Source organism: Saimiri boliviensis, chromosome 13 (genome assembly GCF_048565385.1).
Source record: "Saimiri boliviensis isolate mSaiBol1 chromosome 13, mSaiBol1.pri, whole genome shotgun sequence".
Taxonomy (NCBI): Eukaryota; Metazoa; Chordata; class Mammalia; order Primates; family Cebidae; genus Saimiri; species Saimiri boliviensis.
In genome coordinates this window covers 26,998,468-27,012,483 of record NC_133461.1, presented here as the reverse complement: position 1 = coordinate 27,012,483, position 14,016 = coordinate 26,998,468, and the positions used below count along the sequence as shown (strand labels likewise).

At 44.5% G+C, this 14,016-nt stretch overlaps 1 pseudogene; it reads right to left on the bottom strand.

Moving 5' to 3' along the window:
* Positions 1 to 2,702: 2,702 nt before the first annotated feature.
* On the bottom strand, positions 2,703 to 5,115 carry LOC101032501 (putative ribosome biogenesis protein RLP24 pseudogene; annotated as a pseudogene).
* Positions 5,116 to 14,016: the final 8,901 nt, after the last annotated feature.

The window sequence follows — 14,016 nt, the reverse complement described above, 5'->3', positions numbered from 1 at the left end:
AGGCATGGCTGGGGAGGCTGCAGGAAACTTACAGTCATGGAAGAAGGGGAAGGGAAAGCGATGCACTCTTTACAAGGTGGCGGGAAGGAAAAGTGCCAACTGAAGAGGGGAGAGCCCCTTATAAAACCATCAGATCTCATGAGAACTCACTCACTGTCAGAAGAACAGCATGGGAGAAACCACCTCAGTTACCTCCACCTGGTCCCACCCTTGACACATAGGGGTTAAGAAGATTACAATTCAAGATGAGATTTGGATGGGGACACAGAATCTAACCATATCAATGACCATGAAGTGGCCCTCCAGGGCTGGAAGGACAGCCTGCTGATGGTGGAATGGAAGGGTGGAAAGCCTTGTTTTTTTAATGGCATTGTTGAGCTATTGAACTAGCTCCAGACTGTCTACTTTGGAGAACTGGTTCAAGTCTTCTAAGTGCTATTTCTAATTGGTACACTTATCTGTATTTCTCTGCTTTTGTAATCAATAATTGTTGGGAGAAGGTCTTGACATGCATGTGATGGAGTATATATTGTTTGCTGAGAGGCAATGGGAAGGACCACCGAGCCATCCCCAGGCAGGAAACTGCTAGAATAAGTAAGCAGCAGGTACTGGTCATGCACTAGTTAAATCAGTTCTCCAAACACAGGGTATTTGACCTTGTCCGCATTGCTGACCCGCAGAGTGCTTTTCAGCTTCTTTCTATCTTAGTAGTGAACAGACATTGTCTGTCTATTTAGTCTATCTTTATTCTATGAAGAAACACTGAGCACCTGTTTATTAAAAATAATCACTTGTTCACAAAGTATAAATAAATGGGTCAGAGTCTGCTCTGGGCTGTCACTGGGAAATGCTGTCAGACTCCTGACGGTCCTACTCTGATCCCACTTTTGCACACTATCTTTGTTTCTGTTTCTTAATTCCTTCAGTGCCGCCTGAGCTGGGGTCTCTATGATTGAGCTGGTCTTGGCAAATAATAAATACCCTTATGGTTAAGCCACTGACATTTAACTCCGACATGTAGCCAAAGGCATTAGTAACTGGCACACAGCACATTTGAAACTTTTGCCATTTGTAACCACTTCATAAGGTGCGATCAAACAAAACAGAAATAATAAAATTAGAGCTTATAGGGAACTACAACTGTCATCCATAACATTTAATTTTCAATGTCCGTGTTCATCAGAATCATCTGGCTCCATTGATTGATTTTATAATAGGCAAATGTTGCAAAAGAACTCAAATTATAAATTTTAATTAGTAAATTTTTTCAATTTACCTGTTTTGCATTTTGGTTCCAATTAAGATTTCATTTGAAAAAAGCTAAAATAATTGAAAAGCACAGTAAAAGCCAAAGGGAAGCAGGGTAGGTGAATTCGTGTTTGTATATATGTGCATGTACTAATCATTGCATTCATCTGATCATTTAAATTCATCAAACCCCTCCTATTGACTGTTCTGTGGGCTAGAGATCAAGGCTTAATGGAACACAGACTCTGACATCCATGTCAGGGACTCCATTTCGGTAAATGGCAACCACAATTCAATAAGATGTTCAGGCTGAAAGCCACGTTGCCATTCTTGAATAGTATGTTTCTCACACATCCTATTTGTAGTCCGTCAGCAAATCATATTGGGTCTTCCTTTACAGCACTACCTGACACTAACTCCTTTTCATGTTCTTCATTACCTCCACCCTAATTCCAGCCAACATCATCATTCACACGTATCCTTCTCTATGGTTTCTTTCCCATATGGTAGCCAGAATGGTTTAAAAAAACAAACAAACAAAAAGACTTAAAGGAGGTCATGACATTCCATTCTTTTTAGCTCTTCCATGGCTGTATATTACTTTTTTTTTTTTTTTGCTTTTTAAATGGTTTTATTTTATATGCAAATAATGAACAGGTGTTGTATCTATAACTTCCACTTTCCCAAAACAAGAGCTTTATAAAAGAAAACCATATAATGACTTTTAAAAGGCACTGGGATTCCTCTGCTTTTAGATCACTGCTAGGCTAGAAAAATAAAGTTTGTTCTACCAGGAATCACAAGTTAGAACTGAGTATTCTCCAAAGTGGAAATTCTAGGGTGTAGTGTCATTCCAGGCAAAGATTATTCAGATCTCATCCCCAACATTCCCAACTACCTATCAGAAGGGTTAAACCAGGTCAAAACAGTCCAGCATAATTAGGCTTCATCAAATAATGTCATTATGCTTTTCTATGATGCAAATAAACGAAAGCAGGAAATACTAAAATCAAAATAATGTTTGACACTGTCTTAGAAATTGTTAGTTCCTTATTGTATCCCTCCTTCTATAACATTAATGAAGAGAATATTTTACTGGAAAGAATATTTTATTTTACATATCACTAGCCATGATTTTTTGCCATGAGTTATTATACAAATGCTGCCTAGTGCCATTATCCAAATGGCATAACCATTTTATGTCCACAATTCACTTCTATAGTTATAAGTAGAATTTTCGTGATTTACATGGCTACATCTATCAGTGAAGATTTAACACTGAGATGCAGTCTAACATCCATAATATCTAATGTAGATGGCAATGTAGGAAAGATATATTTTAATCACTTTTCATTTAAGTGACTTTATGTAAAAAATAAACTAATAATTTAGAAGTTCCAAGTCTCCAAAGGGCATTTTCCAATGTACATAAAAGAAATGGTTACAGAGATTTTTTAAGAAGGATCTTCCATGTCCACATCCTCTTGTAACTGCTGTACCACTTTCTCTTCCAACTGCTTCCCTTTGCGCGCAAGTGGGGCTTGGACAAGATGGATGTTTTGCTTGACTTCTTTGATATCCTGAACTTTCCGTAGCTCTTTATTTTTCTTCAGTCTGTTCCTTATAAAGTTACCTAGGTGTTTCTGTTTGATCTCTTCCACTCTCTTCAATGCATTGATAGTTTTATTCCATAGCTCTCGCAGGTATTTGATAGGTCCATTTCTACGTTTTTCAACTTCAAATGAATTATCCACTGTAAGCTCTTTCCCAGTTGCTTTCTGGAAGGCTTTAGTCCACCTAGCTTTGTGAGGATTGCACTCCTATTTCAAATTTTTATGACATTTAGATTGACAAAATCTGAACACTTTGCAATTGTTGTGGATGAACATCATTCCATGGCCAGGATAGATGGGCTCCAAACAGAAATAACATTTCTCGATATGTATGTTAAACCTGCGTGGCTCCCCACCGACCAAACACCAAGCTTGAGAGAAGCTGTATATTACCATTAAAAAAAAATCCAAGTAATTTTTCCTCACATATAAGATTTCTTTATGATCCCAGAATAATTTTCTACCCTGCTATTTCTCATTCAATTCAGTCCAAGCATTCTAGCCTCCTTGATGTTTGCTGCACACCCCAACTATGTTTCCTCCTGGGTAACTTTGCCCTTGCTGATCACATAATTCATGTCTGTTCAAAGTTACCCCAAGGTTTCCCATGACCATTTTATATTCTTCTCTATCACCTTACACTGTATTGTATATCTAATAGGTTGTAATCTACCTCTTTCACTTGAACATCAACTCCATGAGTCCAAGGACTTTGCTGTTTTGATGAATCTGAATGGGTGGATGGATGGATGGATGAGCTCTGGGTGAGTCACTCCATTCTTTTAAGTCCTGATTCTTCCCTGACTAGCGATGTCTTCTGGACCAGTTTTTCCCTTTGTACCTCTGTGTCTGCATCTGTGAAATGAAGGGAAATTTCAAGCCTTGGCATGGGGAGATTTTAAAGGAGAGGCCTGTTGGTTGCCTTCCTTTCACACTGCTTGGGTGGCTTCCTACTTCATGCATCAGGCCGGCCTGTTGCCAGGCAGGATGGGAAGCTGACCTATGTGTAGGCGCTGACTAATGTAGGCATCTCTCACCTTAACCCTGTGGTGAAAAGCCAACCCAGGCAGCCTGGCGCAAACAAACACGTGGAGTCAGCAAAGACCTCTTCCGGGCTTGCATCTTTTTGTCGCCCTTCCTATTCCTGTTGACCCACTTCCTACCAGGAACATAACGCAATCCCGATACTGTATGCTTTCATCCTAAGAGGATGGATTACAAAATTCCCCTGATTCTTTTATATTCTTCTCTATCACCTCATCCACAACTATTCAGGAAATATTTATTCCTCTTTCAGGCATCTTTGCACTGATTTCACAAAGAGCTGTCTATTTTCACTCTAAAACCATGCACACCTTTTGTCCAGGTCCAGCTCTTTCACAGCTGTGTGAGCGCGGGCAGGTGTCTCTACCTTTCTGAGCCTCAGTTCTTTCCTCTGTAAGATGTGAACACTAAGACTCACCTCATGTCATTGCAATGACAGTTAAATGAAGTGACAAGTCGAAGGTATCTGAAACAATGCATACAGCAGCCCCACAATAAGAAAAGACTGCAGAGAGAAGACAGTGGATAACTCAGTGAGATTTTGGTTCACCTTGACTTTCTAGAATCCTTTAAATTTCCTCTGTATGCCATTTCTGTTCAAATAAATAGCCAATCTTGCTTATAAGCATGGAATTGGGAAGTGCTGGAACAGAGGCTGAGATAAATCAAAAACAACAGTTAAAAAGATTAATGCATTCACAATCCTGGACTCATCTTAGCAGAGCCTGTAGTCTGCAAACTGTTGGTCATCAGAAAAACTGCTGGGCCCGCAGCCTGGCTTCTTTCTCCCACTGCCCGTCATGCTTTCCCTCCAAGAGTGGAGCAAACCTGCTGGAGAGTGGGGGCTGGCCTGGACTACATGTCCCGAATCTGTAATCCTACCCTGACTCTGGAGGAGGGGACTCTCCTTTTTCCATTCCCACACGGCAGGGATGAGGATGGAGGTGGGAGACCGGCTTGCTCATTCATGGTAATGTACACCAGGCCTGTGAGAAATGAAACAGAATCAGCACACATGGCTTGTCCTTCATGGAGCTCACTCTTCCTGACCTTTCACGGCTTGAGCTCCTTTGTGCCAGTGTGAGGTGGGGTGGCTAGGGGCTTCTGCCAGGAAACCGGTGGAGTCTTGCCAACACCTCTGCTTGATGCTGGAGTTTGTCAGCAGAGGAAAACTTGTGTCGAAAGGCCAGGAATCTGCAGCTGCCTGCATGCGGGTGAACAAAGAAGCAGTTTTATTTACCTGGAGACCTACTTTTAGAGCCCATGGCAACCACAGTTTTGGGGGCAGGGTTACTCTGAGATGTCCAGTCAGACTGAGGGCTGGGAAACCCCTGGATCTCCCAGAAAAGGAGGCTGACTTCTGGGCCAGGATGAGGGATTCCAGCCAAGGGGAGAAAGGAGAGAAGTCAGAAAAGAGGCTGAGGCATCAAACTGATTTCCCCCTCAGGCTTTTGCCTGCAGTGCTCACCCCCTTCACGGTGCGGCTTCCTCCTTCCTCTAGTCCTGCCCTCAGTGCACCTTACCCCTGAGGCTTGGCTGGAGCCCTCCTTCCTAACACCCAGCGCCCTCCACTTGCTATCTCTACAGTGGCTCCAAGTGTTTCCTGGGTATGTTCAACACGCCTATGGAATTCTAAGTCAACATGTGGCAAATAAAGGATAACTCTGATCCGATGTATTTCCCAGTTCATCAAGGTATCTGTTTTGTAATCAATTTCCAGAATACAACAAAGCCGTCTGAATTCAAAATAGACTGTAATAACTAAACCATTCATTGGCTAAAGCTTTCATTTGGCAAAAAGAATAATATAACGATGAGGCCTGGGAAGGTCCTCCTCTTGATGAGGGTCCTCCTCTCCTTGTGAACGAATGCTCTGCTTATCTTCAGGTACAGAATTCTTCCTCGAGGCACATCTGTTGTGGTTAAATGCAGGCTGCTTTTGTAAAGTCATTACATATTTAGAGCAAAAGGAGTCACAATCATCATTTCACTTGAAGCCTCCCTCAAGCAAATGATGAACCCCATTATTAGCGGGACAAGATTAACTTATTTTTACAAGAAACATATGGTAAGCTTAGGCGGAGGGAAAACTTCTTGCTTTAACCACGCATGTGTGTTTATAATGAAATAATTTTAAAAATAAATGCTGTAGAAATGTTAATTGCTGGGTCTGTACGTTTTACCAGGCCTGGACAGTTTCTAAGCACAGTAATCAGATTAATCACAGCAGGATTGTTCCAGTTTGGTAGAGGAGAGCAGGCAAACTGACCACACACCTGGCTCTTCCGTGGATCATTATTGTTTTTTTTTTTGTTTGTTTGTTTTTTATTTTTTAGAGGTGGAGTCTTACTCTGTCATCTAGGCTGGAGTGCAGTGGTACCGTCTCGGCTCCCTGCAACCTCCACCTTCCAGGTTCAAGTGATTCCCCTGCCTCAGCTTCTAGGCTGGTCTCAAACTCCTGACCTCAAGTGATCCACTTGCTTTGACCTCCCAAAGTGCTGAGATTACAGGTGTGAGCCACTGCCCCTGGCCCCGTGGATCATTATTGGTCACCTACCATGCCAGACATTTTCTAGGAGTTGGGAATTTAGCAGGGACACCTGCCTGGCTTTGTGGAACTTTCCAGTGGGGCAGACAGATAATAACAAAATAAATAAAGTATACAGTATATTAGAAGGTGACATGTGCCTTCTAAAAATGGCAGAAGTGGGGGTGGGGGATGCACTTTAAAATGGGCCCATCACGGTGGCACTTAGGTGACATTCAAGCAAAGATTAAGAGGTCAGGAGATAGCTGGGGGAGGGGCAAAGGCCAGTGTGCGGGTCCAGATGTGTTTGAAGAAGAGCAAGGAGACCAGTGTGTCTGGATGGCAGTGAGCCAAGGGCCAAGGTGGGAGGGTTGGGTAGGAAATGAGCCAGGGAGGGAAGGGGTGCTGAGCACCTGGGGTCTGCACCCAGTGGAATAATCTTTGTGCTTTATTCCAAGTGAAATGTGAAGCCAACCCAAGGTTTCACAGAGGAGCTACATGATCTGACTCACAGTTTTAAAAGATTCCCAGAATGAATCATTTGACAGCCTGCATTAGTTTGGCCAAAACACCCAAGTCAAACAAAAGGGCTTGCAGGCAAGGTCACCCCTAGGTGTGGTGGGGAGTCAGATGCAGATCCCTGTACATGACGCTAACACCCACCACCCCTTAAAGCCTCTGTGTTTTACTCTCAGTAATGCCAACAGTTAAAGTCAAGGGTAAAGGGGTTATAAGCTCTGGAACTATTTCTGCTCCAAGAGGCCCAGATTCCTCAACTTCCTTTTTTAAACTTCCCTGATTGAAGGAAGAAGGTGGAACTGGGGTGTGGGACAGGGGAGCTCAAGCTAGAATATTCACGTCCTGCCAGGATGCTCCTGGTCACAGCAGATCTCGCCCTAGAGGATCTTATGCTAGGATTGCCTGAGTCACTCTTCTCTTCTAAACATTTGGTATTGATGCAATTACTTATTTCATGGCCTGTGAGCAGGGATTTTTATAGAACTTGAGACACTGTGTCTAACATAGGATGTTTAAATTATTTTAAAGTTAGAGGAACAGCCAGGGAAGTGTGGTATAGATGCAGAATGGACTCTCTGGGGTTTTTGATTTGTCACGAAGACAATAAGGCAACAATTCTTGGACCAGACATTTGCAACAAGTGGGTTGGAACAGGATAAGGTTGGATGTCATCAGTGAAGCAGAAGTATCCAAAGGCTTAGGGAGAACAGATTTATCGTAGGAGACCAGCTCACCCACTCCCTAACTGTGTCCCCACAGAGGGTCTAGAGGCCACTCCCTTTCCCAAGGCCACTGAGACACACTTGTGATTGGAAGCCCAGCATCCTTGACTAGCTCTGTGGTGGGCCAGAAGTGACATTGGGCATGGCTGCCATTGGACAGGACTCTGACTTTAGTGATGATGATGGGAGGAGCTGGCAGGGACCAAGAGGTACTCTTTGTTTTGGTGTGTGTGTGTGTGTGTGTGTGTGTGTGTGTGTGTGTATTTAATTTTGTTCTTTTGAGACCGAGTCTCGCTCTGGTACCCACACTGGAGTGCAGTGGCACAATCTCAGTTCACTGCAACCTCCACCTCTCAGGTTCAAGCTATTTTCCTGCCTCAGCCTCCTGAGGAGCTGGGATTACAGGCGCGCGCCACTGCTTCCGGCTCAGGAGGTGCCCTTTAATTGCCAAGGACAAGATAAGTGTGGCTACTGTAAAGGTCATCAGAGCTGAAGTGGTCATCAGAAGGGTACTGGGGAGAGCAAAAACCACTGGTGGCCATCAAGCAGGCTATCTGGAGCCAAAAGACTTTTTATTTGAGGAATTTAGAAATAATTAGACTTCTCTATTATCTAAAGTCAGTACCTGGTTGCAGACCTCTTTTCAACTTAAAATTTATATGTAACTAGAATTTCCATACATTTCCAGAATGCATGTGTGCTGAAACTCATTGTGCAACTCTTTCCGACATTAAGGCACCGAAATGTCTACAAATGAAATCATTTATTATGCAAACTACCCTCTAGCTCCCACTTTAAGGTCCATAAATACCCTTAAGGAAAAATTGATGGGGACTCGCTCAGTCCTATCTCACTGAGGAGCCCCACTGCACTTTTCTGCAGCATTCTTTCTTTTTTTTTTTTTTTTTTCTTTTCTTTTTTTTTTTTTTGAGACAGAGTCTTGCTCTGTCACCAGGCTGGAGTGCAGTGGCACAATCTCGGCTCACTGCAACCTCCACCTCCTGGGTTCAAGCGATTCTTCCGCCTCAGCCTCCCAAGTACCTGGGACCACAGGCATGTGCCACCAGGCCTGGCTAATTTTTTTGTATTTTTAGTAGAGACGGGGTTTCACCATGTTGGCCAGGATGGTCTTGATCTCTTGACCTCATGATCTGCCTGCCTCCGCCTCCCAAAGTGCTGGGATTACAGGAGTGAGCCAGCATTGTTTCTTTTTAATAAAACTTTCCTTCTTCAAACATATACTTCATCAGTAAATTCTTATCAACCCATGAGATGACCACTTTCCAATGCTGGGGCTCTGACACCTTGCGCAGCAAGTATGGCCCACAGAAATCACTGTCTTGGTTGTTCATCATGATGTTCCTTGAGCAGCAATAGATGGGCGGACGAAAGCAACCTCACCTGTTTTGCATAGATGGAAAAGCTTTAGGTCTGGCACATGGAATCACCACAATAGTAGGCCCTAGCCTCTCACCCAATTTGTAGATTTGAGCCACTTCGCAGCCTCAGCACCTCTGGAAAAGAGAGGAGGACCAGTCTCCTTAAATCCTGAGGCATAGCCGATATCCTTCCAACCTTCCCCCAGGGACCTGTGGCTGTTTATTAGGGTGACTGTGCATAAGGGAAGGGGATATAACCAGACTTTGGGGAACTAATGGACAATGGAGACCCCAAACTCTGCTACTGTCACTACTGTCTGCCAATTAAGTGACCAGTGGAGATTGGCTCTGGTTCATCTCTTGGTGGACCCGGAATGTTCTGCAAATGTATTCTGTGGTTATTTCTCCAGTTTCAGAAGTCAGTGTTGGAAAAGACATGCCGTCAGTGTGGGCAGAGGTCCCACACTGGTTAGAACCCTTTAGCCTATCGTCTTTCAGGTTCCCAAGTACTAAGTGCCCAGTGCTCAGGGTACTTCCCATACACAGGTGGTGATGTATGAGGGGCTGTGTGTGAAGAGGCCAACCCACTCTGGCTGGCTGGCTGCTTGCCCATGGCTGCAGTACCAATTCTGATGCTCCACAACTGAGGCTGAGGCAGGGACTCTGTTGTAGACCAGAACAGGCAGCAAAGGGTGAGGAAGAGAAACCCAGTCTCATTTCTGCCATCACGTACACGTGGCTTACTGGGCACATCCCTTTGTCTTTCTGAGCCTTGGTTTGCTCATCTCTAAGAAGAGAAGTCAGGTTTCAAGTCACTGATTCTTTGGCTGCATATTGGAGTCACTCAGGAAACTTAAAAAGGATGAATACTTAAGCCCTATGTTAGAGATTTTGATTTAATTGGTCTGGGGTAGGGGCCAAGCGCTGATGATTTTATGCCTCCTCTGGTGATTGAAGTGTGCATTCAGAGGTGAGCCCTGCTGGCTGAAGTCTTCCCTGAGGTCTCTTCCAGCTTTGACAGGAGGAGTCTATAAGATATTCTTTCACTGAGAGAGAGAAAGAGAGTCTGACACATTTGAAGTCAAAGGTACAAAGAGCCATTGGAGGAGAAAAACCTGGAAACCTGTTTCTAAAATTATGACCTGCCACTGTTGTTCTCCATGGAAAAAATTTGACTGGACAGAGCACAGGGAAGCTGGGCTGAGGACGGTTCTGCTATGGTCTGGATGTTGGTGTCTCTCCCAATTTATATGTTGCAATCTAATAACCAATTGATGGTATTAATAGGTGGGGCTTATGGGAAGTGACTAAGTCATAAGGACTCCACCCTGGTGAATGGGATTAGTGCCCTTGTGAAGGAGGCTTGAGCAAGTCCCATCCTCCCTGCACCTTGTGAGGACAAACAGAAGGCACTACCTATGAAAAACAGGCCTCACCACGCACCCAATTTGCTGATGCCTTGATCTTGGACTTGCCAGCACCAAGAACTGTTAGCAATAAATTTCTACAGTTTATAAATTACTCAGCTTAAGGTATTTTATTATAGCAGCCTGAACAGACTAAGGAAAGTCCAAATCAGCATTTCACTGCTCAAAGATCTGTTCATAGCATGTGCCTGTGTCCTAGACATAGGTCAAAATCTGCCCTTGGGTTTAATTTGCATCTTGCCATACCCCTGATATTATAGATTCAGAAAGATACCCATCCTTTCTGCTTACTGATGGGTGCTCTAACTTCTGGATCTTATTTCTGCCTTCATCTTTAGCTAGCCTTTGATAAATGGTTGTTCCTATTCTGGGAATAGTAGGATTGGTTCTGGTTTCTGAGCCTGACTTAAACACACACTAGCTGCGTGCCCTTGAAGAAGTTATCTTTTTCTCCCTGGCATCAATTTCCTCATCGGTTAAACCTCTGGTCCCAGGGTGTCTTCTGGATAAAATGCTCTATGCTAATGTAATTTTATGAAACTCCGCGGATCCATCCAGAATCGAAAGCTGAGCTGCCTTCCCGAAGCAAAATGGAGCCCAGACGTTTGCAAACTGATTATTCTCACAGGTATCAGAGGTAGATTTGTGCGGAGCATGTTTCCAACTTAGTCCACCCCAAAAGAATGATCTCTTCTTTCCACCTAGCCCCATCAACAATGAACCCAGCTTTGAAGCACTTGGAGCAAAGGCTGCTAGATGGCGCTGTTTCCCCAGATTTGCAGGGAATCTGCGTTTCAGCAGATGGCTGTTGGAGAAGAATTAACAATTAATGTCCACTCTATCAGCCAAAGCCGGCAGAAAATACGTTATACTCCAGAAAATACAGAGAGCTGAGATTGCTCAAAGACGTTCTGCTGTCAGCTTGGTCCTCTGCTGGCCAAAAATGTAATCCATCCTCACATTGGTCCCCTAAATAGGGGACATTAATAACAAGGATAAATAAGGACTATTATAAAATTGTTTGTATGCTTATTTTCTCAGTCTTATCACATTTTCTTCTGAAAGTTTTTCTTCATATTTCAGTTAGAAAACAATCATGACCGGGCTAGAGGGTGATTATAAGGTCACCAATTCTGATGTGAGTTCACTTGGTGACCGCTTAAAAAAGGAAACCACCAGATGAAACACACGGGCTGCTTCTCCGAATCCATATGGCATTTGCAGGGTATCACAAACCCAGGCGCCGGGGCTGTGGAGGCAGGCAGATTTCTTCTGTTTGCCTAGCCTTTATTTTTCTACAACAAGGCTGTTTGAGTCAAGAGCTTGAACACCACAGATGTCATTGTCTTCATCAAAAGGCAAAGATGTCCTTTGTCACACAAAAGGAGAGTCAAGGAAGTCAGTCAAAGGGAAGGGCAAAGAGGTCGTGCGGCACATTCTCAGCGAGGCTTCTTGCATTTCCCCCCCTTAGTGTTTGCAACCTTCATTCCCACTGTTTCCATTCCTGCCTTGCTGGGTGCTGAAAGGTAAGCTCCTTCTACTGATGACAGAGTGCGGTGGGAGGACAGCACTGTAAGATTCTGCTCTTCTGCCTGGCCCCCGACGACCTCCTCTGCTTGTAGATATCCACATCGTGGGTAGCCAGTGGTGCAGTGGCCGGGTTGAGCAGCAGAACCACAGGATTCTCTTGCGGGCACTGGTCACGCTCTGAAATATAAAACCTATGCCTTCCTCGGTGTGCCCCTTCCCCTTACTTTTTGGCTGCCGACTTCTTCCTTGCCCAGAAACAGCAGTCTATCAAGATTAAATTATTAACTGCTTCACCCTCCCTCTGCCACGCTGTTTGCCGCTCACTTTTGCAGTCTGGGGAGAAAAAGAATGAAACCTATGTATTTCCCTCAAGTTTCCCTCCTAGTTAAATTTTGCTTTTTGTGAATTCATGGTGTGCATAGTTTAGATTTAGAAAAATATTTCCAGTGCCAACTCCTCTGTGTGCATTTTTTTTTAAGCACACGTTTTCAATCAACAGCATCAACAACTCAGAACCCAGGCTGGCGGAGAAGGGTGAGTAGGGGCTGCCCATGGGAAAGCAGAACATCTTCCCTCCCGGCAGGGATAGGCAAGGCCCCTTGACCCAAGGTACCAATGACTATTTTAACCATCCTCCCCCACTGCCCAAGAGGCAGCTGGAAAGGAATCCGCACGCTGGGAGTTCCCAGAGCATCTCACCGGCTCCCCAAGGCTTCCGGGCATTTGCCCATCTGGTGAGGCCTCCGGAGCAGGGGGGCTAATTAGGCGTCATCTGGCCACCTGAGAAGGCTTGGCGGGCCTCCCCCGGCTTCCCCCTCCTCCAGGCAGGACTTCGCTCTGGCAGCTGCAAATCTCTGGAGTTTGTTTGGTTTAGCAGCTGCCCTGGCTAATTACTGGATAGCAGGGTCCCCAGATGGCTGCCTCAGACTGGAGAGGGTGGGGTGAGCAGAGAGAGGGTTGAGGAACAGAAAGAGGGGAAGGACAGGAGGGACAGTAAGAGAGCGATGTGAGAAAGAAACAGAACAGCTGGATAAACATGCAATTCAACTCTCAGGAGCTGGAAGACGAGGAAGGAGTTTCCTGACTCCTGGCAGGAGAGTTGATCCCTTAGTTGGGTCCATCCATGAGCGAACACCAACCCCTACACACACATCTCCTGCCACACCCTGATACTCTGTATTCATGCCCAATTCTTCCCTTTTAGCACCATCCTCTGCCTAGACTTACTCCTCCATCCAGGAACTAACCAAGAATTTTTCAATAAGAGAAAGTGGCCTTACGGTCCTAATTTGGGGTGGGGATGGTGGGTAAACAAGCTTTAGAAAGAGGATGTTTTATACAAAATTATTATTTACTATTGTTGAAATTTTTTAATTTTTATTTTATTTTATTTTTTGAGATGGAGTTTTGTTCATGTTGGCCAGGCTGGAGTGCAATGGCACAATCTTGGTTCTCTGCAACCTCTGCCTCCTGGGTTCAAGCACTTCTCTTCCCTCAGCCTCCTGAGTAGCTGGGATTACAGGCATACACCACCACCCACTGCTCATTTTGTATTTTTAGTAGAGATGGGGTCTCACCATGATGGTCAGGTTGGTCCTGGAACTCCTGACCTCAGGTGATCCACCCAACTCAGTCTCCCAAAGTGCTGGGATTACAGGCGTGAGCTACCTTGCCTGGACTACTGTTGTTGGAATTTTAGGCTTCAAGGCATTTAAGTATTTTAACCCTGGTGTCCCTAAACCATGACAGGTGCCCAGAGAATTGAATACTGATAGGCAAGTCAGTCTACTTACCACTTCTGGGATATTCTCTTTGTCTTCTGGGCAGGTACCCCATGGCATGGAACAAATAGGAAGAATTTGGGGGTGAATTAAGAAGGAGCAGAACGAAAAGCAGTATCATCCACACAATGGGCTGTATTGCGAAAGATGCTACTTCTAGGTCACTAAATCCTGCTGTCAGTTTGAACCCTCACTTTCTAAGCACCTAGACTGAGACACTGAAACC